This window comes from Petaurus breviceps, unplaced genomic scaffold (assembly GCF_028583685.1).
Source record: "Petaurus breviceps papuanus isolate PSGF00001 unplaced genomic scaffold, PetGlider_PUasm1.0 90667, whole genome shotgun sequence".
Lineage (NCBI taxonomy): Eukaryota > Metazoa > Chordata > Mammalia > Diprotodontia > Petauridae > Petaurus > Petaurus breviceps.
This window is the reverse complement of record NW_027187302.1, coordinates 2,922,037-2,947,188: the sequence shown is the minus strand read 5'-3', so window position 1 is coordinate 2,947,188 and position 25,152 is coordinate 2,922,037.

Genomic DNA, 25,152 nt, shown 5'->3' with positions numbered 1-25,152 from the left:
TTACAGAATTACCAAAAGAGAATTCAGCTCACCTATGATGTTTAAACCTCATTATGACATAAAATAATTTCCACAAAGCTTTTAATAAACTAATTACAATTCTGTCTCTTCATTGGGCATTGTCAGGACCAACCATCCCAGTTTGATCTTTCTGGTGGTTTCTCTCTAATGCTGAGTTTTCTCTTTGCATGCTCATTCCTGCTAGTGGTACTGCAATTCATTTGCTTCAGTAAATTCTGCCCTTGTTGTAAGACATATTCTGCCATCACTGAAACCACAAGTTTACTATTGGAGAGGAAAACCCAAAAGACAGGTAAAGGCAGCCTAGGTATCTGGCACAGGCTCACCTGGTTAAGTCCTTCAACCCTAGATGCCATGTGGACAAGAGCACCGTCACTCCAGGACAGTGAAGAACCCTTTCTCTCTCCTATTCCTTGTTGGCAATACTCCTTGTCATCTCAAGGGTTACAAGCAGGAGAAGGTCAGATGGATATTGTCCCACTGTTTTAGAAGGCCACTTAGTTCCTCAGTTGTTTTAGTTCAACAGTCAGTCATTGGCTCTCAGTACATATTTTTTAAGTAGTGTATTTATTTTAAACCCCTCTCCCCCTCCAAATTCTCCCCAATTAGAAAAAAGCCTTTAAAATATTTATAACATAATCAGTTAAGCAAAACAAACCCACATATTTGCCATGTCTCCAAATATATCTCCTTCTGCACCTTGAGTCCATTATCCTTCGATTAGAAGGCATAACCAATATATTTCCACTGGATTTCTACTCTCACTCAGTCCCAAAGAGTTATTCCTTATAATGAAATATGAAGAAAGGAAGGAAAAACTCCACAAAATTAAATAACATATCAGAAAAGTACAATATCACATACAATATATCCCATACCCTTCTGCAAAAGAGTAAGTGGAACCACTTTCTCATTCCTTCTTTGGGGCTACATTTGGTCATTATAAAAGCTTCCCCCTACCCAGGTTAAAACAATTTAAAAAATTAAATCTGTTATTTAATTCCGCCGCAATGTCAAAGCCTTTTCTGTGTAAAATAGCTTTAGTCAAAGAATTAATTAAAAAATTAAGATAGAATTGCTCTACATCTCATATCAGCAGGCTTCCAATTTTAGTACCCATAAAATTATCCCCATGGAGAGAAAACCAAATGTATTCTGACCAAAATTGGTAATGGATGCATGTTAATTATTACAGCATTATTGAATTAAGGCTTTTTACAGAAAATAATACAATCGTTGAGGTACATGATCTCAGAACTCATTTTTACTACACAATGAATTCAGAACTAGACAGACATTATTTAATAAAGTCATGAAGAAAAAAGTTGTGCAAAGGTTCAAATATAAACCATTTTATCCAGTTATTTCTGAGAAGTTAAGGGATTTTTTTCCATTGTTTTCAGAAGTGTTAAAGTTAATAACTTTTCATATATTACTAATTTAAGACAAAATTATGCTGGGTAAGGTGCTTTCATGTTAGTTTATTTGGGAGTCCAAGTTCATTCCTCAGTAATTTTTATGTATTCCTCATAGTCATTCTCACTCATCAGTTCATTTTGTTATGAAGGATATCTCAGTCATTTTGATCAGCTGACTATCTAATCATAAAAAGATTTGTTGACAACTCCTGGATCTTCTATAAGAGATGCATTAATTTCACCATCCTCTCTTATTGGCAGCTTCTACATTTTTTATAAAATTTCAAATTCTTCTCATTTGTTCACTTTTGATTCAATACTAGAACACTATTCAACTATATCAGCCATGTCTTTCAATACTTCCTGAAATCAGAAACTTGATTTTCCTTTCCTTTGGAGTTACTCAGTGATTAAATCCATTCTGTAAATGTAGGTCCCGAGCAGAGTGATAACTCCTAGTGGAAAAGGGAAAGGATAAAATGCTCTATACCTACCCTGGACACAGAGTTAATTTACAGGTGCCAAATCAAGTTGGTTTAGTTTCTCACCTGAGGGAGAAGTCAACTGAGGTGACTTCTAGTTGACCACAGGTCCTAAATCCCATCAGGAAGAACTCCATGTCATCTGGGAAGGTGTATAGGCACCATGATTCCTTTGAGATAGGAAGTCAATTTTTTTTTTTTACCTTTTCTATCTTTATTGCTGTTGGGCTGGAGAAGGCCACATCAAGCACCAAGACAGAAATTTGTTGAATATTATGAAAGCAACATTTTTTAAAATTATTTTTTCCCACTTGCATGTAAAAACAATTTTTAACATTCATTTAAAAAAAATTTGAGTTCCAAATTCTCTCTCTCCTTCCCTCCCTCCCCTACCGTCTCCCTGAGGCCACAAGTAATTTGATATAGGTTATACATGTGTGATCATGCACAACATATTCCCACATTAGTTATGTTGTGAAAGAAAACAGACAAAAACCCACAAAAAATGAATTGGGAAATAGTATGCTTTGGTTTGCATTCAGACTGTCAATTCTTTCTCTGGAGGTGGATAGAATTTTTCATCATGAGTCCTTTGAAATTGTCTTGGATTATTGTATTGCTGAGAATAGCTAAGTCATTCATAGTAGATCATCACATAGTATTGCTGTTACTGTGTACAGTGTTCCCCTGGTTCTGTCACTTCACTTTGTCAAAGTTCATGTCTTTCTAGATTTTTCTGAAATCATCCTGCTTGTCATACCTTATAGTACAATAATATTCCATTAGGACCATATATTACAATTTGTTCAGCCATTAACAAATTGATGGACATCCCATCAATTTCCAATTCTTTGTCATGAAAGCAATAATCTTTACTAAATTTTACAAAAAAGTTTTTTTTTTGAATCTGCATTATTTTTTTGTCTATGCATTTGAAACTGTATATGATCACACCACAATGACAGTTTTGAGATACTTTCCTGTATGGTACTGGGGAAGTAAGTGAAAGGACAATGTTTATTTCTGAAGGCATGGATAAAATGTCAAAAATGTACCATAGTTGACTTGCTGAGGATGGCACAATTTTCAAAGTGGGGGAGGGTGGAAAATATGAACATGTATCAATGATGCAACTTTTCATGTTATAGAAGCTAAGGAACCTGCTTCCAGAAGAGTTGCGATGATTTCTATTGAAAGTACATTGGAGAGATTTGGAGCATGTGCGGACTTCAGTAACTGGTTCTGTCTTTGAATCACCTGATAAGTAGAAACTTCTTTGCTTGGTTGAAGTTGTGTAGCTGGTATTGAGGCACATTCAAAAGGCACTAGTTGATCAGGATCTAATCTTTCTCTTTGGGTGAGTTCTTGTTTGTCGGTATTCCAGTGAGAGAAGATAGACATTCTGTGAAGGGAGAGGCCTCCTTTGATCCCATCTGAGATTGATAGGGGGTCTGTGAATGTGAACCTTGGTTCTTGGTCTTGGTGTTTATTTTTCATTTTAGGTGAAGGAGATTAAAAGCCTCCTTATATGAGAGGTACTATTGGCCTTAGTTTTACAAGATCCAGCACTCAGGTCCATGCTAGGTTTTGCAGTTATCCAGTAAAAAAAAACATCAATCCCTGGAGGAGTGTGGAGAGTCTTTAAATGTTCTGTAAAAACTATAGTAAGTCTGAGCCCCTTCTCCCTTCTCCCCCGAGATGAAGCTGGCACAATAAAGAGTGTACTCCCGAGGTTTTGGGGAAATGGGGCAAGGCTTGTGTTTCTGATCTTGCTCTGTCTTTGGAGCAAGCTAATTGATGTTAATTGCTTAAATGGAGCTGGGATGCTAGTCACTTGCACTTAACGGTGTGGAGAACACACTCAGAATAGTGACTTGAACTGATAGCATTAGAAAAAGATACCTCTACCCTTCAGGGTAATGCCTAGAACCATGAGGAGGAAATGTAGCCAGTTTGACTCAGAGAGAATTTGTAGCAAGAGTATGAGTAAGTGTACACTGCAGATGAATCTGTTTTCTCTCCTTTCCTTATCAGAACATTTAAAAATCAGGCAGTTACCAAATCCTTGCCTGTTGTAATTAATGGCAACAGAGTAGAGATTTGTGAAGAAGTTTTGATCAGTAGAGAGAAATGGCATTGGTGTGAGGGTATGGAAGTAGACTTTGATTCTCTATGGAAGTGCCAAAAGCAAGGGTGATGTAGTGATACTTCTAGAACTAATTGAGATAAACCCTTGAGGCAAAAGTGAGCAAAGCCCAGACAGGACCAGCTTTACAAAGGGGTGAATTACTATAACCACTCCTGTTAAATCTGGAAAACAACAAAGCCTATAATTAGGAACTAAAACTACTGACAAAGATCCTTAAACCTTAAATTCCTCATATATGGGGGCTCAATCTGTTACATATTCTTTTAGGGGTTAGGAGGATGCTAATACAACATGTACACAAAGAAATAAATACAAGATAATTTGAGGAGGGAGAGAGTACAACCAACTAGGGGGAATGAGGAAAAGCATTCATTAGGAATTGGTACCTATGTTGAGCCTTGAAGGACTTGAAGGATCCTAAGAAAGTAGGAGATAAAAAGGGGAATGTATTCCAGGCCTGTTGGATGGCAAGTAGGCTGGGTTGATTAGAACAGTTTGTGAAGGCAAGTAATATGAAATACCAGGAAAGATCAACTTTGTAAACCTTAAAGCACTGTATGAATGGGAGCAGTTATTACTATTAATGAGGTAAAGAATAGGAGCAGTCATACATGCATCAGAAATACATATTATAGTTTAAAGAAGTTTACATAATTCATGCCAAGCTTTTTCTGAGAAGACATGTAAACCAAAGATAAGACATGAATTAGAGGAAATCTCCAGAAGCACTCAGGTCATCTCAGTGATTTAGGATGCCCTTTTTTCCTTCTGGTTATCTCAACCCTATCAGTTCTTCAAGGTCTACTTCAAATTCACCTCTTCAATTAAATTTCCCTTGAACACCACAACTGGAAGTGACCTTTTCCACTTCTGGAAAATTTGCTGTTTATTATTTTGACTATTCATTTGGTACTGTGTGTTGGAAAGCCCTGAAGTTAGGAATAGTTTGCATTCAACAATCTGTTTGTAAGTTGGTGTCCTGGAACTTAGGATATATTTTCCCATAGAAATACCATTATAGAAATGGGACAGGGTGGAGTCCAGATGGTGTAGTAGAAACAGGACTTCTGTGGGACTCCGGATTCCACCTCCACCAATTCATATAAAGGGTTCTCTGAATGAATGTTGGAGCAACAGAACCCACAAAATTACAGAGAGAAGCTAACCTCCCACTGAGGAAGTGGCCAACACAGTGCTCTAGGAGCCAAGCCCAGCCCCATGCAAGCAGAAGGTTTTAGCCTCAGGGAGGGCTTGACCAGCTGCTGGCTGGAGGGACTTCAGATCACTAGCAGCTGTGGCAGTTTCGAGAATTATCAACCCATGGATGCTAAGGACAAAGTGAGAGGTCAGTGCAGTGTGGACTTTGGGATCCGGTAGTTTGGGAGTGAGATCAGCCTTTGCCCCTGGGGTGAGAAGCCGCTGAGGCAGCATGGCCATGCAGCCACCACAAAGTGGCAACTTCAGCTCCTGGCCTGAAGATTTTATGGGGACCAAGCAACCAGTGTGAGGGGTAATTGCTCTTGCTTTAACCTGCTTAGATCTGGATTGCGGTCTAGGGTGGAGGTCCTGGGGTATGTGACCAGCTTGCCAGAGTGTGTGGAGGCTTCAGAGAGGGCACCCAAATAATACCTTAGGTAGCTGAGAAAACACCAGCATTTGGGACGAAGCTCCCCTGTCTGGTGGCAGAGTCCTACTGTGACAAAAAGCCCAAAAGTCAAGTAATTGAGTGGCAACATGAGCAGGCAAAGGAAGCAAAGCAAACAGAGCAACCCAACTTTGCACTCCTATTTTGGGGACAAAAAGGATCAAAGCATGGAACAGGAGGAAGACAATGAAGTCAGAACTCCTATGCCAAAAGCTTCTAAGAAAAATACGAGATGGTTACAGGCCATAGAGGAACTTAAGAAGGATTTTGAAAACCAAATAAGAGAAGTGGAGGAAAAATTGGGAAGAGAAATGAGAACGATGCAAGAAATTTATGAAATGAGAGTCAACAACCTGACTGAAGAAAATAACATCTTAAAAAATAGACTAACTCAAATGGCAAAAGAGGCTCAAAAAGGCAATGAGGAGAAGAATGCCTTAAAGAGCCGAATTTGCCAGATGGAAAAAGAATCTCAAAAGCTCACTGAAGAGAATCATTGTGTCAGAATTAAATTGGAGCAAATGGAAGCTAGTTATTTTATGAGAAATCAGTTTGCCCTGATATTTTAGAACCAGAGGGAAAAATAGAGGTTGAAAGAATACACCCATCACCTCCTGAAAATGATCCCAAAAAGAAAACTCCTAGGAATATTATAGCCAGGTTCTGGAATTCCCAGATCAAGGAGAAAATATTACAAGCAGCCAGGAAGAAACAATTTGAATATTGTGGAAACACAATCAGGATACCCAGGATCTGGCAGCTTCTACACTGAGGGATCTACGGGCTTGGAATATGATATTCTGGAGGTCAAAGGAGCTGGGATTAAAACCAAGAATCACCTACCCAGCAAAACTGAGTGTCATGTTTCAGGGGAAAATATGGTCATTCAATGGAATAGAGGACTTTCAAGCATTCTTGATGAAAAATCAGAATTGAATAGAAAATTTAACATTCAGATACAAGAAGCAAGAGAAGCATGAGAAGGTAAACAGGGAAAAGAAATCATAAGGAACTTATCAGAATTGAACTATTTATATCCTTACATTGAAAAACGATAATTATAACTGATGAAACTTTTCTCAGTATGAGAATAGTTGAAGAGAATAGAAATGTATACATATATATGAATATATACATACATATATATGTCTATATAGGAGGGTATATGGGAGTATGAATACCATATGTGAATGTGTGTATATATGTGTACAGGTATACATAGATAGAGGGCACAGGACCTTTAATAGGAAGGGATGATACTTAAAAGGTGAAATTAAGAGGTGAGAGAGGAATATAATGACAGGAGATGGGGAGAGACAGAATGGGGTAAACTATCTCATATAGAAGAGGCAAGGGAAAATGGTCACAATGGAGTCGAAGAGCAGGAAGGCAAAAAGGAATGGGTCAACGTTATTCCCATTGAATTTGGCTTAGGGAGGGAATGACATACACACTAAATAGGATATCTCACCCTACAGGAGAGTAGGGGGAAAGGGGATGAGAGGGGGGATGATGGAAGGGAGGGCAGGCTGGGGGGGAGGGAAGTTGCAAGCACCCACTTTTGCAAAGGGACAGGATCAAAGTAGAGAATAGAACAAGTAGGAGGTGGGATAGGAGGGAGGGAAATATAGCCAGTCTTTTACAATATATCCACTATGGAAATGTTTTGCATAGCTACACATGTACAACCTATATTGAATTGCTTATCTTCCCAGTAAGGGTGGATGACAAGGGAGGAAGGGAATTAATCTGGAATCCAAAGCTGTAAAATAAAATGTTGTGTATATATATATATATATATATATATATATATATACACACTATTATTAATATTATTTTACATGTAGCTGGGAAATAAGATATATAGGCACTGGGGCATAGAGATCCACCATGCCCTACTGGAAAGTCGGAGGGGGTATGGGAGAAGATATAGGAGAGAACAGATTGGAGGAGGGCATATCCAGTGGGATCACTATTTTGGGGTGGTAGGTAGGGGGAAAAATAGGGAGAAAACTCAAAATCTTGCGGAAATGAATGATGTAAACTAGAAGTTAATAAAGCATTTGATAAAAAAAAGGAAATGGGACAGAGATTCATGGTTTTATATACAACAATGTTTTATGTTTTATTTTGTATTTTGAAATGCTCACTTTTGGGAGGGGGATGTTTGTTAAGTTCAAAAAATAAAAGCAAAAAAAAAGTTTTTTAATAGAGGGGAGAAGGGACAGCTAGGTGGCAAAGTGAATAGACCACCCGTCCTGGAGTCAGGAGGACCCAAGTTCAAATCTGGCCTCAGACACTTAATACTTAGTAGCCATGTGACCTTAGACAAGTCACTTAACCCCAACTGCCCTGCCCTACCCCCTCCAAAAAACAAAGCAAAAAAAATAAAGCGGGGAGAAAAAAGAAACTATCATCCTTGGTAATTAAGTTCTTAGGCCAATTGACAAAAGTCTATTTAACTTAGGGAAACTCTGAGGGTCTTCCCCTCTAGGACTGATTCTTTTGTGAAGGCTAACTAGGCCATCTTTTGCCTCAATTCTTACTTAGTCTTCTATTACTGATTGGATATTGCCTCAGACAAACAAAGACCTGGGAAAGACCTTAGCTTAGAAAGGTCAAGGTCTCCTACTGCATTCAAGGGCCATCTCGAGTCATTCTGATCTATGTCTTGCCACTGGACTCCAATGGCTTGAGGAGAGATTGAGGCTGATGACTGTGTACAGCTCTGTCTCACAGAACTTGCAAGTTAAGACACCAACCTCCTGATGTTATTGGTTCTCTCTGAGAACAAAGAATGAACAACAACAATATTTAGCCTATTATGTATTTCAGCTATAAATAGCATTGTACCAAGAGTACTAGTTCATTTTTGCTACCATATACAATTCTATTCTTTGCAAGAATGGATTCTGAATGCAATATAGCAGTGGTTCCTAACTGTTTTGTTCCATGAACCCTTTTCAACAGCAGAAAATGTTCTGTGAACCCTTAGGTTCACAACATACTACTCATAATATTCTGTAATTATTTATTGCTTAAGGCACCATTAAGGAATTTTTACATGAACCCCCTGAACTATCATCACAAACCTCCAAGGGGTTTGCAGATCACTAAATGAAAACCACTGATATACATTATTAGACATGACTCCTGTTGGCTTTGCTTATATGTTTTTCTTCATTACAAGGTAAGGTTCAATGGAGGTGGAGCTAAGGGGAAATGACTGTTGTGTAACGTAAGGAAATAAGCATGCTTAGAGTTGCCATTTCTGGTTTTGGTCCAAAGGGAGCTTTGAGGTCTGCTTTTGGCCATGTTTGACTCAGGCTAAAAATACTGTACTTTAAGATGATGAAGAGTCCCCTTACTGCCTGCAAAGTTAACAGAGGTGATGACTTCAGTGGTTGTATAAAAGAGAATAAATGCCCCAAATTCTTCTATTTGCAAATTTTGTCAGAGTTGCTTTAAGCTGCTTCAAGGTGTGTGTGTGGTGTGTGTGTATGTGTGTGTGTGTATACATGCAGGAGGGGAGAGTGAGATGGGTAAGAACAATGAAGGAGCTTGACCTAGTTCTTTGTCTCTCCCTTTGAAACCCATGTAATTAGGTGATGCAGTGGATAGAGTGCTGAATCTGAAGTTAGGAAAGCATGAATTCAAATCCAGTCTTACTAGTTGTGTGACCCTGGGCAAGTCACAACTTCTTGCCTCAGTTTCCTTATCTGTAAAGTGCAGATAATTACATAGCATCTACCTCCCAGAGTTTATCCCAGAGGATGAAATGAGATAAAAATTTGTGAAGTATTTAGCATATTGCTTGACACCTTTTAGGCATTATTCCCTTCTTATGCAGCTGTGAGAATGTGTCACTTTAAGCAGTCTGACCTAGGCAAGTCCAAGCCTAAATAAGCTTTTAACTTGGTAGGACAAAATCTAGCTCTGAAAGCTCTTCTCAGAGAATTGGTGCTTTTGGACATGGCAAATGTAGTAGTTTGGGCTGCCTTTTTTCCTGTTCTTTCTTAATCTTAGACAAATGAGTACCTGTTCTAAGATAGAAGTGTGTAAGTCTGGATGTGACCTTAATCTAAGAGGCCTGAAAGTTCCATGGGGTCTGCCATTTTACCAGCAGATGTACCGAGAGTTCTTTGGACAGGGCAGAGTCAAGGTGAATTACAAAATGCCCAATGAGTGGTCTTGCAAACTGCCCTATAGTCTTATTAGGTTTAAATCTCTCTTTTTAAAGTACTGTTCTATATTGTACATTGAGTGCCTTTCTACTCATACTTTTTTAGGGAAACCCTAGATGTGAGCCATAACTTAAAATCTACCTGGGGCAATAGGGAAGAGAGTTCAATGATCCAGTGAGTGTGAAGAAAAAAAAGACTAACTCCTTTCATTGAAGTCCAAGACTGAACCTGGCATAACTAAATGCTTAGGTCCAGAGCAGAGGGGTACCCTTGGTACAGAAAAGAGGACTACAGGTTTGTAACATCTGTGGGATTAGCAGCAGTTGCTCAGTGAATTCTAAATCCTAATTTGGAATAATGAGAATATATTTTCTTCTCTCCCTCCCCCCCCCCAATCAATACTCATCCCCATAATGGGCAGCTCCCACCACTCAGGAATTAATGAGATCCTTAGATTTGTTTAATAGAGGGCAACTCTCTATTGTGCACAGAAAAAAGTGAATTACTCCTCAAGGACATGAACTTGCCTAACTGAGGATAGTTGCTAACACTCATTGTAGAGGTTGCTAGGCGGCCTGTGTAACAAATAAGTCAGTGTCCTGTTGCCTCTCCCTTTCTCCCTCCCTCCAGCCTAGCACAATGCATCCTAAAGTAGATGCTTAATGAGAACTTAATTGTTTAATCAATAAATCGACAAATATCTTTTATGCACTAGCTAGGTATTACACTTGGGTACATAAGGAAACAAATGTAATGGGGTCTGATAACTAAACCGAGTTTAGAAGGAAAGTAAGGATTCTTAAAATTCTTAGGGGCAGCTAGGTGGTTCTTTGGATAGAGTACCAGTCTTGAAGTCAGGAAGACTCAACTTTGTGAGTTCGAATATGGCCTCAGAAACTTACCAGTTGTGTGACTCTAGGCAAGTCACTTAACCCTGTTTGCCTCAGTTTCCTCATCTGTAAAAATGAGCTAGAGAAAGAAATAGCAAACCACTTCAGTATTTTTGCCAAGAGAACTACAAATGGGGTCACAGAGTCAGGCACAACACACACACACACACACACACACACACATTCTTAAATAGTAGTGAGGAATGAGAGGATTCCATACTTAGGGGGCAGACAGCTTGGGCAAATATAAAGGGGCAAGGATAAGATGTGCATGAGGAACAGCAAGTCAATTTGGCTGGATCAAAGAATTTGTAAAGGGAAGAAATATATAATGAGGCTGGAAAGGCAGGCTGGAACCAGGATGTAAAGGGCTTTAAATGCCTAACAAAGGAGCTTGGATTTGATTCTAGAGGTAAGGGAGGTGGGGAGGAACAATGGGGTTTATTGAAAGAAAAGAATAAATGTAATTTTTGAGTTGTTGTGGGGAAAGACTTGTCAATTTGGCAACTGATTGTCTATGTGGTATATGCAAGAGTGAATAACAGTTAACCGATTGATTTATAAACATCCTATATTCTAGTAATGTTCTTTTGACCACCAAAAAAATCAGGGATGAGAGGCAGCTAGGTGGTGCAGTGAGTAAGAGCGCCCAGGAGTTGGGAGGAGCTGGGATTGGTTCTGGTCTCAGATACTTAATGCCCACACAAAATAACTGGCCGTGTAGTCCTGGGCAAGTTACTTAACCCCAATTGCTTAAAACAAAAACAAAAACAAAAAACCAGGGATGGATCTCAAAGGAGAGGATGCTTTAGTTTTTGATTCTACTTACTAGAAATTTTGCCATTTCCTTCCTACCAGCTGGGAACATTTTTCTTTTTCTTAGTCAAGTTATTTATTTTTTCAAAAAATTTTAAAAGCCCTTCCTGGGATGAATCACTCATGAATTCCATTTCAAATCCTTCTTTTAAGAGGTTAGGCTTTACTGAGCTTGTATTTGACATGTAAATTTTTCCATAGCTCAAACTCCTCCACCCATTCTTCTCTGTTCCCCAAATATTGAGCCAAAGAAAATCCACAATTAGCAAGGCTCTCCGACTGGTTCAGGGATGGTTCCAGGGCCTCTTTCAAAATGTTTTTTTTTTCTTGAGGGGGGGTTGTAAAACTTGGCCAAGGAAAAGATTTGTCATTAGAAGGTATTGTTTTTGTATGTGGAAATTGTGAGATTTGTTTTCCCTAACCTGTATTGTTTTCTACTAAATGGTATTTTTTTTTCTTTTTCAATTTAACAGCAAAATAAAGTTAAAAAAAAAAAGGAGCCATCCACCCTAAACATTCTATGTATCTCCAAGAAAGGTGAGTTTTCCTAAAGGTATAGTCCTCTGCTGCATACTGTACTCAGAGGAACTTGACCCTGGGTCCCTGTATAAGGAAGATTGTTGGAGGACATCTTGCACAATAGGATTTCAAAAGAGGTCATCATGAGAGGTGCGCATTAACTTTTGAATGACTAACCATACACCCTTGGAACTGCAGCCATTTAGGGGAAGTGATCCCTCCACTACCAACCCCTCCCCACCTCATGTCCCAACTCTCTCTGGTTGAGCTATGGTACTTTTAGTCTCAGCCAAAGAACTCTACTTTTGTAAATTTTTTAGTCTCTTCTAATCTGCATCACTTTTCAGACTTTTATTTATTGTTTTCACTTTGATAAATGGATTTATTCACTATTATCTATTCATGAGGAGCTGTGTGTATGTGTAACAGATATTAATTGGAAGTAACCAAGATAGAAATATTCAGTATTACTCTTCTCTAGAGTGTGATCAAGAAAAGTGAAATGTATCCTGGGGGTCCCAAAGTATAATACCCCTAGACTTAGAGACAATTGAGATGTGGCTAGATATAATTCTAATCCAATCTCATCTTTTGGAAATGGGTGAAGGAAGTAGCAACACTTTGAAATAGCCCATCTCTTGCTTCCCTCAAAGACAAAAAATCATACTCATTTGGAAAGGGATGGACAAGATCCCAGATATCTATCCATGTGACATGGACACACATAATATCTTACATAAGGAATTCAAATGAACATAGGAAGATTTGTATGAACAAATATAGAATAAAATAGCAGAATCAAGAGAATACACAATAATAAAAGAGCTGCTCTGCCATTTATAAATAGGTGACATTAGACAAATGTTATCATTTACAATTTTTCTTTTCACCCATTCAGTCTATCCCAAATTTATGGCTGTACATGAATCTGTAAATTCTATTTTTTTAAAAAAGCATAAATATATGAAGTTTAACAAGGTAATAATGAAAACATTGAGCTTGCTTATGTCTCCACTTCTGAACTTTGTTCTTTTCATGTATTTTTATGGATTTTATTACTGTTGTTATTACTATTAACATAATTATTGTCAGTGATTATCTTTCTTCAGTGACATACTATACAAGGAACTGAATCATACCAATCTTGGCATTCTTGTTTGAAGTGAAATCAAGATTTCTAGCTTTCTTCAAGACCAACCTCAAGTGTGACCTTTTATACCAGGCCTTTCTAAGTCCATTTTTATTTTACTGGGTGTGGTGGTACGTGCTTGTAATTCTTGTTGCTGGAGAGGCTGTCTGGTGGATCAAGAGCTCAGGAGTGCTGAACTGAATTCAGTAGAGCTAAAGCTAGTAAAGTATCTAGTCTTGCATCAATATGGTGAGTTTTCAGGAGAAGAAGGTAGCTAGCCCAGTTTAAAAAAATGAAGCAAGTTAAAGCTTTGATACTGAATGGCCTTATCTATTGGGATAGAACCATACTTTGAGGGTTGTACTTCTAGCCTGGGAAAGACAGGGAGCCTCAAGTAAGCAAGCAACAAAGAAGGAAAGAAGGAAGGAAGGAAGCTTTCCTTTAGACATGGTTCCTTTAGCCAATGCCCTCAGTTCTGTTCAGAAGGATAGGTTTTTTTTTTAAAAATATTTTAAACCTGTCAGAAGAACAAATGTTCTTAAAGTACTTGAGGAGTCCTTGGAAAAGCTACCTGCAGTTCTTCCCTTAAAGGCTTTTACAAGTTTTTACAAGTAGAGAAATGATGAGGGCTTGAAATAAGATGGTAGTTTGTGAGTGAAAAGAAGGAATGTAAGAGATAGCAAGGTAGAAACTGTAAGACTTGGTAGCTGATTGGAAATGTAAGGTGGGGGAGAATGAGGAGGCTAGGACAATATCAAGGCTGCAAAATTTCCAGTTTGTGTCCCCTTCTAAACTCATTAAAAAAAAATTCTGAGTATTTTTGAAATATTTTATTGACTGTTTTCCTTCTATATTTTGTGGCTTTAAAATTTCTGTGAGAAAATTCATCAAGTTAGAGGTGGTATCTTTGTGTTTATATATTCATTCCTTAATTCATTTAACAAACATTTACTATCAAGTTAGTGCTAGAGCCAAGTCAAACAGGGTTTTGAGAGGACTGTTAAAATTTCAATATATTTACACCTATATGAACAATCATTATAAATTTGGACTTTATTGTTTTCTCAATTGTAGACTTAAGTGTTAGTAATGCAGGTTAAAGTATGTGTATATTTTCCCCCCATTGAGTCAGGTTGTTTACTCCTGCATTAAATATAGGCAAGGCCTTGCTTAGGGAAAAGTGGATTATGTATAATATATAATCCCACCTCTAGGAACTTGTAGTTCTAGTCATAGAGTCAAAATACATAGGGCAAAACAAAACCAGAAAACCTCCCCTAACTTTTCCTGCCCATGCCCCCATGCAGGACCTCATGAAATCTAGAAGATGAAGACATTATTATCCTGGGATAGTTGTTGACTTAATTAGGAAAAGCTTGAAGGGGGAAATAGAATTTGACACAGCTTTGAAAGTTAGACAGGATTGTAAGCAGTCAGAGCACTAGATCTGGATTCAAGAAAACCTTAGTTCCAATTTGGCCTTAGACACTTGTTGTGTGGCGCTGGGCAATTCATTCAACTTTTGTTTGCCTCAGTTTTTTCATCAGAAAAGTGGGGATAATAATAGCACCTACCTTCCAGGCTTGTTGTGAAGATCAAATGAGATAGTATTTGTAAAGTGCTTTAAAACCCTTCAAGAACTATATATATATATATATATATATATATATATATATATACACATATACTCATTATTGTTGTTGTTATCATTATTATTATTTTACCAGATGGATTCTAAACAGGGGCAAAAACAAGTTAGGGGATCTGGGAAGATATAAGCTACCTATAGGAAATATAGGTCCTTCTCTTGAGATAATCATATGTGAAAGTGTAAATGCCTATTTGTACACATGGCTATTTTTCTAAAAATGATATAATAAATTCAATACATTACTTTTAAACAAAGCTAGCTTGCTTGTATGTGCTTCTCTCTGAATTTCCTTCTATATTTGTCTATGTATTAAAAAAAAAGGATTCAATGACCCTCTTTTCTTTTTCTGGAAATCTATTCCTAATTTACCTCTCTCCCCAATTGTTCCCTCTCCACCACTATAAAGAGAAAAACACAATCCTTGCAACAAATAAGCATAGTCAATCAAAACAAACCTATACATTTGATGTGTTTGAAAATGGATGCCTCATTCTGCACCTTGGATCCATCATCTTTACATCAACAGGTAGATAGCATGTTTTATCAGTGTTCTGGAGTCATGATTGATCTTTGCATTGATCAGAGTTCTTAAGTCTTTTTAAGTTATGTCACTGTTAAAATTAAGGTAGATTGAGGCACAAAGTTCTGAGCATGATCAATATATTGGTAAGACTAGCAATTACCAACAAATACAGTCCCTCTGCTTTTCAGTAAACAAAAAGACCCCGAGGTGAGGCAAGCGAATCTTTTCATAATTTTTTTTCTGGGAAGCATAGAATAAAGAACAGGAGGCATCACAGAAAAGAATATGATTGGTTACAAAGTCAGAAACATCACAGGGGGCAAAATCAATATGATCGGTTGGACATTTGGGGTTAGCCACAGACTGTCCTTCCATTCTGCTGTTAGGAAAAGTTGATTGATACAATACATCTTTTTGTTAGTGGAACAATCTGCTTTCTTTATATGGAGTGATCCACAGGAAAGCTAAACTGAACGTAAGAGATAACATATTCCAGCTATTTGTCCAAGGACAGCCAGTGGTGTAGAGATAGCAAATTAAAAGTGTCTTATAGGGAAACAGAATGCTTAAACTTAAAAAATCAGGTTTCTTTTAATTAATTATAATATATATATATAAATTATGTATATATATAATTTAATTAACTATAGGGAAACTAAACTTTTGAGCTTATGAATTTCCGAGTTGAGCTTACAAGGAAACATAGCTTAGGCAATTACAGGATAGAATCAATATAAAATATAAAATCAGTATTTGATATTTAAAATTATTTTTCTTTAAAATGTTGTTAATGTGTGTATTATTTTCCTGGATCTGCTCATTGTACTCTCCATCAATTCTTACAGATCTTCTCTGAATCTGTCCCTTTCTTCACTTCTAATTGGGCAATAATATTGTGTTACCATAATTTATTCAACCATTCCTTAATTGAAGGGCATCCTCTTTGTTTCCAGTTCTTTTTGCTCTAGAGCAGTGCTGTCAACTCAGAAATAGGGGCTACTAATCTGTACATATGGATCCTTGGGAACCCCATATTGACTTAATTTTAAATTTTAATGTTAACTATGTTTTATTGTATTTTTATTTATTTTGTTTAACATTGTATTTCTCAATTACGTTTTAATCTGGGTCAGGCTATTTCAGTGTTTCTGGCTATGTCTGATGCCTCTATTGTAAATAATCTTAATCATTATTTTCCCTCAGCTATAGATTCAGAGATATTGGCAACCAATTCTTCTAGCTCAGGAGATATGCTACGTACTATTCATATCTAATGTTATGAATGTTAGAATTTTGATTTGGCATTAGTTTTCCTTAGACTCACAAGTTAGGGTGGTCAGACAAGTATTCCTAATAAAAGATGATAATAAGGATATCATAAAATGTTAAGCAAGGCATATTTTAGTCCTCTGCAATGAAAACTCTTGTTTGTGTAGGTAGGGGATTATTAGAATGGATGTAATAAGAAGAGTTCTTTTAATAGGGCCACCTCTCCATTTTAGTCTAATAATGGGAAATGGTAATGGCTGTTGCCTATTTGGGGATAATTAGCATAAATCCTCCCGGGGATGTAGTCTTCTTGAGTTCCAAGTGATTAGAACAATTAATTAGATGTTAAAGAGGAATGAAGAAGTGTGCTTTGGCCTTTAAATCCAGGAACTGCAAGCCAAGATGAAAAAAGAGAAAATAAATCTAGAACCAAGACAAAAAGGTGAGGTCATCTCTGTATTTCAGTGTGGAATTTTATGCCTCTTTAGGCTAATTATTTTCCATTTATTTTAAGTGAGTTTAATCTAGATAATTTGTCTTCAGAGACATTGCAATTCAAAGGAGTGTAGTTAATTAAAAAAAGAAAAAAACCTTGGAATGTGGGGACAATCCAACTCCTCCAGGCTTCTCTCCCAAGGGCTTCATTCTTGTTTTTTTTTTTTTAATACATCAGAAGGGGAGAGATTGGACTGGGTTCTAATTGGTGGTAACAATAACAATGAACATTTATATAGATTGTAAGGTTTTACACTTAAGAATATTGTACCCAGTTTCTTAGAAGGCAGACAAAAAGGTCAACAGAGTTAAACTTAGGTTAAAAAAAAATCAACTTCACAAGCATAGGATGAGAGGAGTGAGATATGCTTATGTAGGAATTTGTTTGAAAAAGATCTGTTATCTAATTTGAGCCTCAGAACAACCTGTGAGAAAGCTATTATATCCATTCTTATCCCCATTGTACAAATGAAGAAACGAAGGAATAGAGAGCTTATGTGAGATGCCCTTGGATGAACACCAGTCTAAAGTGTAACTGGGAAATAGTTAACAAAATAAGAAAAATACAGCAAAACATGGGTAATGTTAACATGTGGTATTCTTGGTCAATACACAGCCTGCAGGGATCCTAATGTTTGGTTTAATGGTCCCTGTTTCTATTTGGTTTGTCATCCCTGGCCTAGATAAGTGTGACTTTGCTTTCTTTGTGTTTTTCCATGAACGTGGTGATTCTAGCTGGATATTGGTGGCAATCTTGGCTGCAGGTAGAATTTCCTGCACTGGAGAGGATGAGCACTAATTTACCATAATCCTTTGGACTTGTCTGAGCCATTAGGTAAATTCCTGACCTTATCTCCTTTGATGGATCAGCCAAAGGAAGGGACATTCTGACCTGAAGCACTGAGCCTCAGCATAAGAGGGCAGCATCAGGTCCTAGCCATGGCAATCTGCTCTCCCAGTATGGGACAGAAGAAGTTGCACCTTTGTAGCTCCTCAGAGGGGAAGCAGCTGACACTGGTAGAGTAGGCAGTGAACATAGACAAAGGTCCTAGCAGCAGCAGACATCAGCATAACTCCCAGTGACAGAGGCAGAAGAGTGGGCACGGGCCTGAGCAGTGGCAAAAGGTTGCTCCATGGTAGCCCATTGCTTACTGTAATGTAAATCTAATGGGACCCTCCACATTGCTGCCAGTACAGAACCCAGTAATCATCATATATAACTTTTCCCCAGGGAGGACTTGGAAGACCAAAGAGGTGGCATTATTGAGAGGGTACTTGCTCTTCAGCAATAGAGGGAAGGTGGCATCAGAGATGAAGAAGGGCAGTCCCTCAGAGACTTCTCATAGGACAATAATCCTGTATTCACTGTCCTCTCCACCATGGGGCTCCCAGGGAGGGGAAGGACTTATCTGGCAGCCTGAGAAGGCTAAGTGGGTGGCTGTACAGGACGGTTCTTCCTGATCTGCACTGAAGAACAGTAACTAGGCCTAGGAAGGGTCATAATCTTAGTTGTATCCCTGGTGTTCCTGGTGCCGCTCTTCCTTTTGTCATCTTTTGACACTGAAAGACTCACTGTGCATTGTAAAGATTGGGCGTCACCCACCATGTGAATCTGATAGTTTAGAGTCTGGACTTAGTCCCTTCCTAGAATTTTCCCAGACTGTTTCTTTATTTTTTGCCATGTTTTCCTTTTTATCCTTTATTGTTGCCCATGTCAGGCTTCTTGAAGAGGTCAGGGTTGATCAAAAACAGCTCTAAAAGTTATTTAAATGGTCTAAAATAGTGGTGTCTAACTCTGATAGAAATGGGTCCCTGTGGGCCTCATATTGACTTAGAAAATCATATTAACACTATCTGTGTTATATCATATGTTTATTTATTCCATTAAGCATTTCCCAACGATATTTTAATTTGATACTGGTCTATGATTGTGGTCCACTATTGAGTTTGATACTTCTGTTCTTTACCACCAAGAGTTATAATGTAGTAGGTAAGAGCAATATTCTAACCCCATTCCCCATGCAAGTTAGGTTAGTTTTTACTTTGAAAAGTGTAGAAACCATCCTCAAGACTTGTTTGACTCGAAGGACTAAAGGTTTAGCCCGTTGAATTTACTTCCTCATTTCCAGAGTACAAAACAGCCACGAGGAACTCAAGATGCCCACACTGATCCTTGCCTGGTGGAAAATGGTGGGGAGGTCAGGTAAGGATTTGCTCAAGTGAATACATTTGAGGATCCTTTATGCCTATACTTGTTGAATGTCCTTCTCCAGCTATGGCTAGGTAAATCTCCTTTTGTTAACTTCTGAATGATCTCTGACTTTCTTGTTTTGTTTCAATGTTGAATGTAAACTATCAGAGGGCAGGTCTGTTTCACCCCAGAACACCAAGTCAAATTTTTTTCACATTTCAGTACTCTAGGCAATTCTCCAAGACCATAAATTGAAGAGAAGGTGCCAATCTATAATGATTGAGACTATTTCTCATTGTAAAATTCTCTATAGTAAAGGAAATTATGGGATTGGTCTTTATGCCATTCTGAGAAGCATCAAGGGCTACAGCGGGAAGATAAGAGGGTTATAGAGAGATGGGAGTGGTACAGATCCCAGATATGCCTACAAGGTTAGTATAATGATTGTCCAAACAGATGTCCCTCAGAGACAGTTGGCAGGAGTCCATAGTCTATGAATCTAGGAGCTCCATATGATTTAGCTCAGTAGATCTTAGCATGCTTATTATTTTTATTATTATTATTTTGAACCTGAAAAAATTCTTACCTTTATTTCAATACAATTAATTTCCTTTGTAATGTCTTGTATTTTATTTACTGCTTTTAAAAATGATATTCTGAGATGGGGTTCATAGGCTTCAACAGACTGCCTAAGGGGCTTGTGACACAAGAAAGGTTAAGAACCCCGAATCTCAGCTAATGAGGAAGAGGGTTAAAGGTATCTTCTTGTGGCAAACTTTAAGTATACTTTACTGTAAGCTTCCCTTTGCTAAGAGAAGGCATGTTGGGCAAAATAAACTTTTGCCTTTTAAGTGTTTTGTGTGAAAACTATTCTAGAGGTGTTGAATAGGATTAAGTTACTTTTTACTTGGTCCAGTTTCTTTCCTTGTGGAGTTTATATTCCATTGTATAAGTTATTAAATGGTGGAATTGACATTTATTTCTTTGACTTCATATTTTTTTTCATTACTTATGTCAAAGTTTAAACCACAGTGAAGCACTGAGAGGTGTCTGCACCCCAAGGAGAAGTCCCCCCCCAACTCCCAGTTATTTATATTGTGGGTTTTTTTGGGGGGGTACATAATTCTGGGGTGGATTAAGGGGAAGGGGGACCATTTCCATAGCATTCTAGCACTTGAGTTAAACTCATTGGTCTCCTTTCTTCCATTTTTACCACTTCCTCATTTTTGACTTTTTTTCCTCTCCCTATGCTTTTTCTCCCCATCTTCCTGTTTCCATTCCTTTTTTATATTGTACCTCTCTTCTCTACTTTTTCTCCCTTTTTCTCTTTTTCCTATATCTCTTTTCCTGGTTGTAGTAGCAACCACACTGGCATACCCAGCATAGCACAGGTTCTGAGATCTGCTTTACTCTTTAAGGGGTCAGTGATCTTTTTAAATTCTGTTCAGGGGAAAAGTCAGAACCCTGCACTTCAGAGAATACACAAGCAGAGAAAATACAAGCAGAGAAATAAAGACCAAAAGACAGGGTTCTGACTACCTGAATCAACTATACATTTTACATATGCAGTCTGAACATATGACCACTCAGAATGTATGAACACTCAGAATCTCTACCAGGGAATCACAAGATCCTTCTCATAAGCAAGCCTCCAAAGCAAAATACCAACTCAGAATATATATACACTTCTCAGAGCCAGAAGGCATCACAGCCCTCCTGACTCAGTGCCTAATTAGAAATTAGAAAAAGATGTGAAAGCTTTTCTACAAGCAAGCCTCCTCTAAGCAAGTTCCCCTTAATGGGCTCCACATGAGGCTAATTAATGGGTGGGGAAGATCTTAAAACCCATTAACATTACACTGGGGTGAAGTTATCAACTAATAAAAGGGAGTAGAGTTCATTCTTTATGCTTTTCATCATAGATATAGAACTAGAAGGGACTAGTTCATGGAGTCCACCCCTGTTATTTCCTTCAGTTTGTACTTGTGAAGTTGAATTTTTTTTTTTTTTTGCTTTTTTTGGAGGGGGGAAGGCAGGGCAATTGGGGTTAAGTGACTTGCCCAAGGTCACATGGCTAGTTTTGTGGTAAGTGTCTGAGGCTGGATTTGAACTCAGGTTCTACTGACTCCAAGGTGGGTGCTCTATTCATTGTGCTGAATAGCTGCCCTGAAGTTGAATTTTTGTGAACCCAAGCATAAGACTCAGTGGACTTTATTTTGCTATCGTTTTGTTTTTCTTCTAAGAAATTTACCAAATAAAGCTTCTCCTCCTAGGGTTTTTATATTGCTGGGGGAATTAAAATTAGGCTGCTACCATTTTTTCACGGTAGCAAAGAATTGTAAACAAAGTAGGTGGGGCACAGTTGAATAAATGAAGAATTCAGAGAATTATAGGGAGATTTATATGAACTGAAACAGATCGAAGTAAGCAGAATAAGGAAAACAACATATCCAATGACACAACAATGCAAATGAAAAGAACAAAATATATTGAAGGGGAATGTTGTTTAGTTATAATGACTAATGGACCCCGAGAAGAATTGAGAAACTATATATCTTTCCTTTCATAGCCACAATAGGGGATTATTGCTGTGTTGCATATATTGTCAGACACCATTGATGTATTGGATAGTTTTTCAGAACTGGGATTAATTATAGTAAAAATAAAAGAGCAAACAAACAAGAACAACTACTTGGTTACAAGGGATGGTTCTATGGGCAAAGAGAGGGATATTTTCAGAAATGAATGTAATATAAAAACAAAGCATCAAAAAAGTTTAAAATGTAAACAATATTTTAAAAAGAAAATGAGCAGTAAACAGTTTACAAAAAGCAAACTTCTCATTTTTATATCTTAAAAAACTCTAATTTAGATGAAATAAAGACAAGCTGCTATAACTTTAAGTTGGTATAATTGTGTAGAAACTTTTATTATGTACTGTATACCTACCTAAGGTGGAGTCTGCCATGACTTCATAAGTTCATTGGAGAGAGCTCATTTTCAGATATGGCCAATGCGTTGACATGTACTTCTTAACTGTACTTATTTATTATTAGACAGAGTTCTATTGAGATAAAAGTGAGGTGGAAGGATGGGAAATGAAAGCAATATACATACATATTACATATATACATAGTATTACATAGATTACAAATGTAAAAGCATCAATAAAACATTTCTTTTAGTATTTTAAAATTGATATCTTTCATTTTGTTATCATTTTTGTTTCTCAATATAGTCTTTTCCCCTTCTATACGAATTGTCTGGTCCTAATGACAAAAAAGAAAGAAGAAAGACGAAAGAAAAACAGCTCAAAAAAACTAGTCAACACAATTGAGTCTCATGGCATAAGAAATGTTCAACATACAGTCCCTCACCTCTTCAAAGAAAAGAAATATTTTTAAAAGGCTATTACGATATCTTTCAGTTTAGGCAGAAATATTTAAAAAATATTTAACATTATTCTAGATCCAAGTACCTCTAGCTCAGAGGGAAAACTGTCTAAATAGATATAGATTTTTCTCCATTCCTCCCTCCTCCCAAACCCTCCTACATCTTTTTTTTTAGACAATTTGAGATAACATTTAGAAAAAGCTTGAATGCAGAAAAGGCTATACAATATGTTAAAGCACTGTTGTTTTAGGTTAATTTTACTCTGCCTAATTGGGAATAATAGTGAATTAATCTCCTAAAAGTACTCAATTCCTTTTCTGACCACTCCCCTAAAGGGTTCAAAGGGATCAAAACTTACAATCCTTTCAGAATGGAAAAAGTCAGAATTTTAAAGATTTAAATGGACAAAAGATGTTTTTGGTTGTGAGTTTGCTTACCACCATTATCATATTTCCCTGGACCTTGGCTTTTGTCCCTGACCTTTTATACACTTTTCTAAAGGGAAAAAAAATCTAAGAAGAATTTTGGATTGAAGAAATATTAATTTTTAAATATTTTTAGTTGAACTAAAATGGAAGTTTTTAATACGCTTCCCTAGGAGGGAAGTCCATTTTCTCATCTCTTTTCAGGGGCCAGACTAGGCCATTTTAATTACATAGAATTCAATTTTTTTCTTCCATTTATATTATTGTAGTCATCTGTTAATTTAACAAATTACTTTTTAAAAAGAACATACATTAGACTGTATTCTAAGTGAAATTCAACAAAGGTAGATTGAGGAATGTTTTCTTCAAACAATTTAACAGTTTATTAAGAGGGTGTGAATGTTGCCATGGGCTGCTCATAGTCCAGTACTTAGTATGATCCAGAGACATGAATAAGAAATGACCAGGCCATGTGGGTAGTTCAAGGAAGAATGATGAACTCCATTTATTGATTCTTAGCTCAAGGTTTTTATAGAGCAATGAGACAAAGGAAGGGGACTCAAGTATTCTTATCATTACCCTAGTCTGTCATATCCTGGAAGTAGCACAGAATAGATAATTTGATTAATTCAGATACTCAGGTATCTTTGGGTTGTCAGTTCTAAACGGGATGTCGTTTGAGGATTACAGCTTTGGCTTTGAAGTCTGCTCTCACTTGTATCTGTTTATGACTAAGGCTGCATTAGCAGGTACCTGAGGCCTAGACCAAAGGTCTTACCCTAAGACTTTAGTCTCCTAGATAACAAATCCTTATCAAATTATGAATCAAATATTTTAGCTCTTAATAACTAAAATCTTGGGGTATAGCCTATTGATCCCAGAACTCAAGTAACATCCTTATAAGTATAACTCATAACAAAGAACTCAGGAGCTAACTTGATGAAGAGTCGCAGCTCAAAGAAATTCTTGTTTTAAAGTCCACTATTAGGATTTAATATCTGAATTCTGAACCAGGCTTCTTTGGCTCCCCACAGAATGTTAATAAAGTGGGTCAAATGGCTACTTCTGTTAGGCCAAAAGACCCAGAAGAGATACAGTTCCTTTTTATAAGCTTAGAACAAAGAATAGAACAGGTAGACCAGGACATAATACATATATATATAACAATTGGTTATAGCTTGGCAGCGTCATGGGAGTGAGGCCAATGTGACTGGTTATACTAAAGAAGGAAGGCCAACATTCATATGGGGCCAAGACCAGCCCTCTCTGTCTTAGGAATGCTTTATTGACTTATGGGACCCATGGGACCCATTTGCATTCTGAGATTATTGATAGTGGACCAGGAATAGCAGACTCACTAGCTCCTGGGAATGAGATAAGACCCTTTTAATTGGGCAAGGATAGGCAAAGGTGGGGCCAGGTCAGTTTGTAGGCCCTGAAAGATAGCAAACAGATGTTGTGGAATCCTTTAGGAGATAAAGTTATGAGGGATAACAAGTTTCCTTGGTATAAAGTGATTTGCAGGTGGTACTGAGATAACAATTCCTTTTGAATGAAAATGTTTCATGAGAGCATTGAACCTTTAAACTTAGCTTAGAGTTTTTCTTTAATTAAAAATGATCAATAGGAAAACTAAACTTTTGCATCTAACTTGAGAGAGGAAGACTGAACTTTTGAACTCAAGTTTTTTCACTCAGAGATAGGGAAAAGGGCTTAGATTGTAATATAAAAGACAGAATAGAATCAACTACAGAGTGGAATGAAATATAAATAAAAAGTCAGTATTTGGTTTTCTTGTCTGGAAACTAGAAGAGCTGGGTTCTAGTTTCAGTTCTACCTCTAATTAAAGCTTGCATTTTACGTGAGACTTTAAGGTATGCAAAGTGGTTTACAAATATTATTTTATCCTCACAGAAATTCGGGGAGGTAGGTGCTATTCAGTGGTGTGCTAC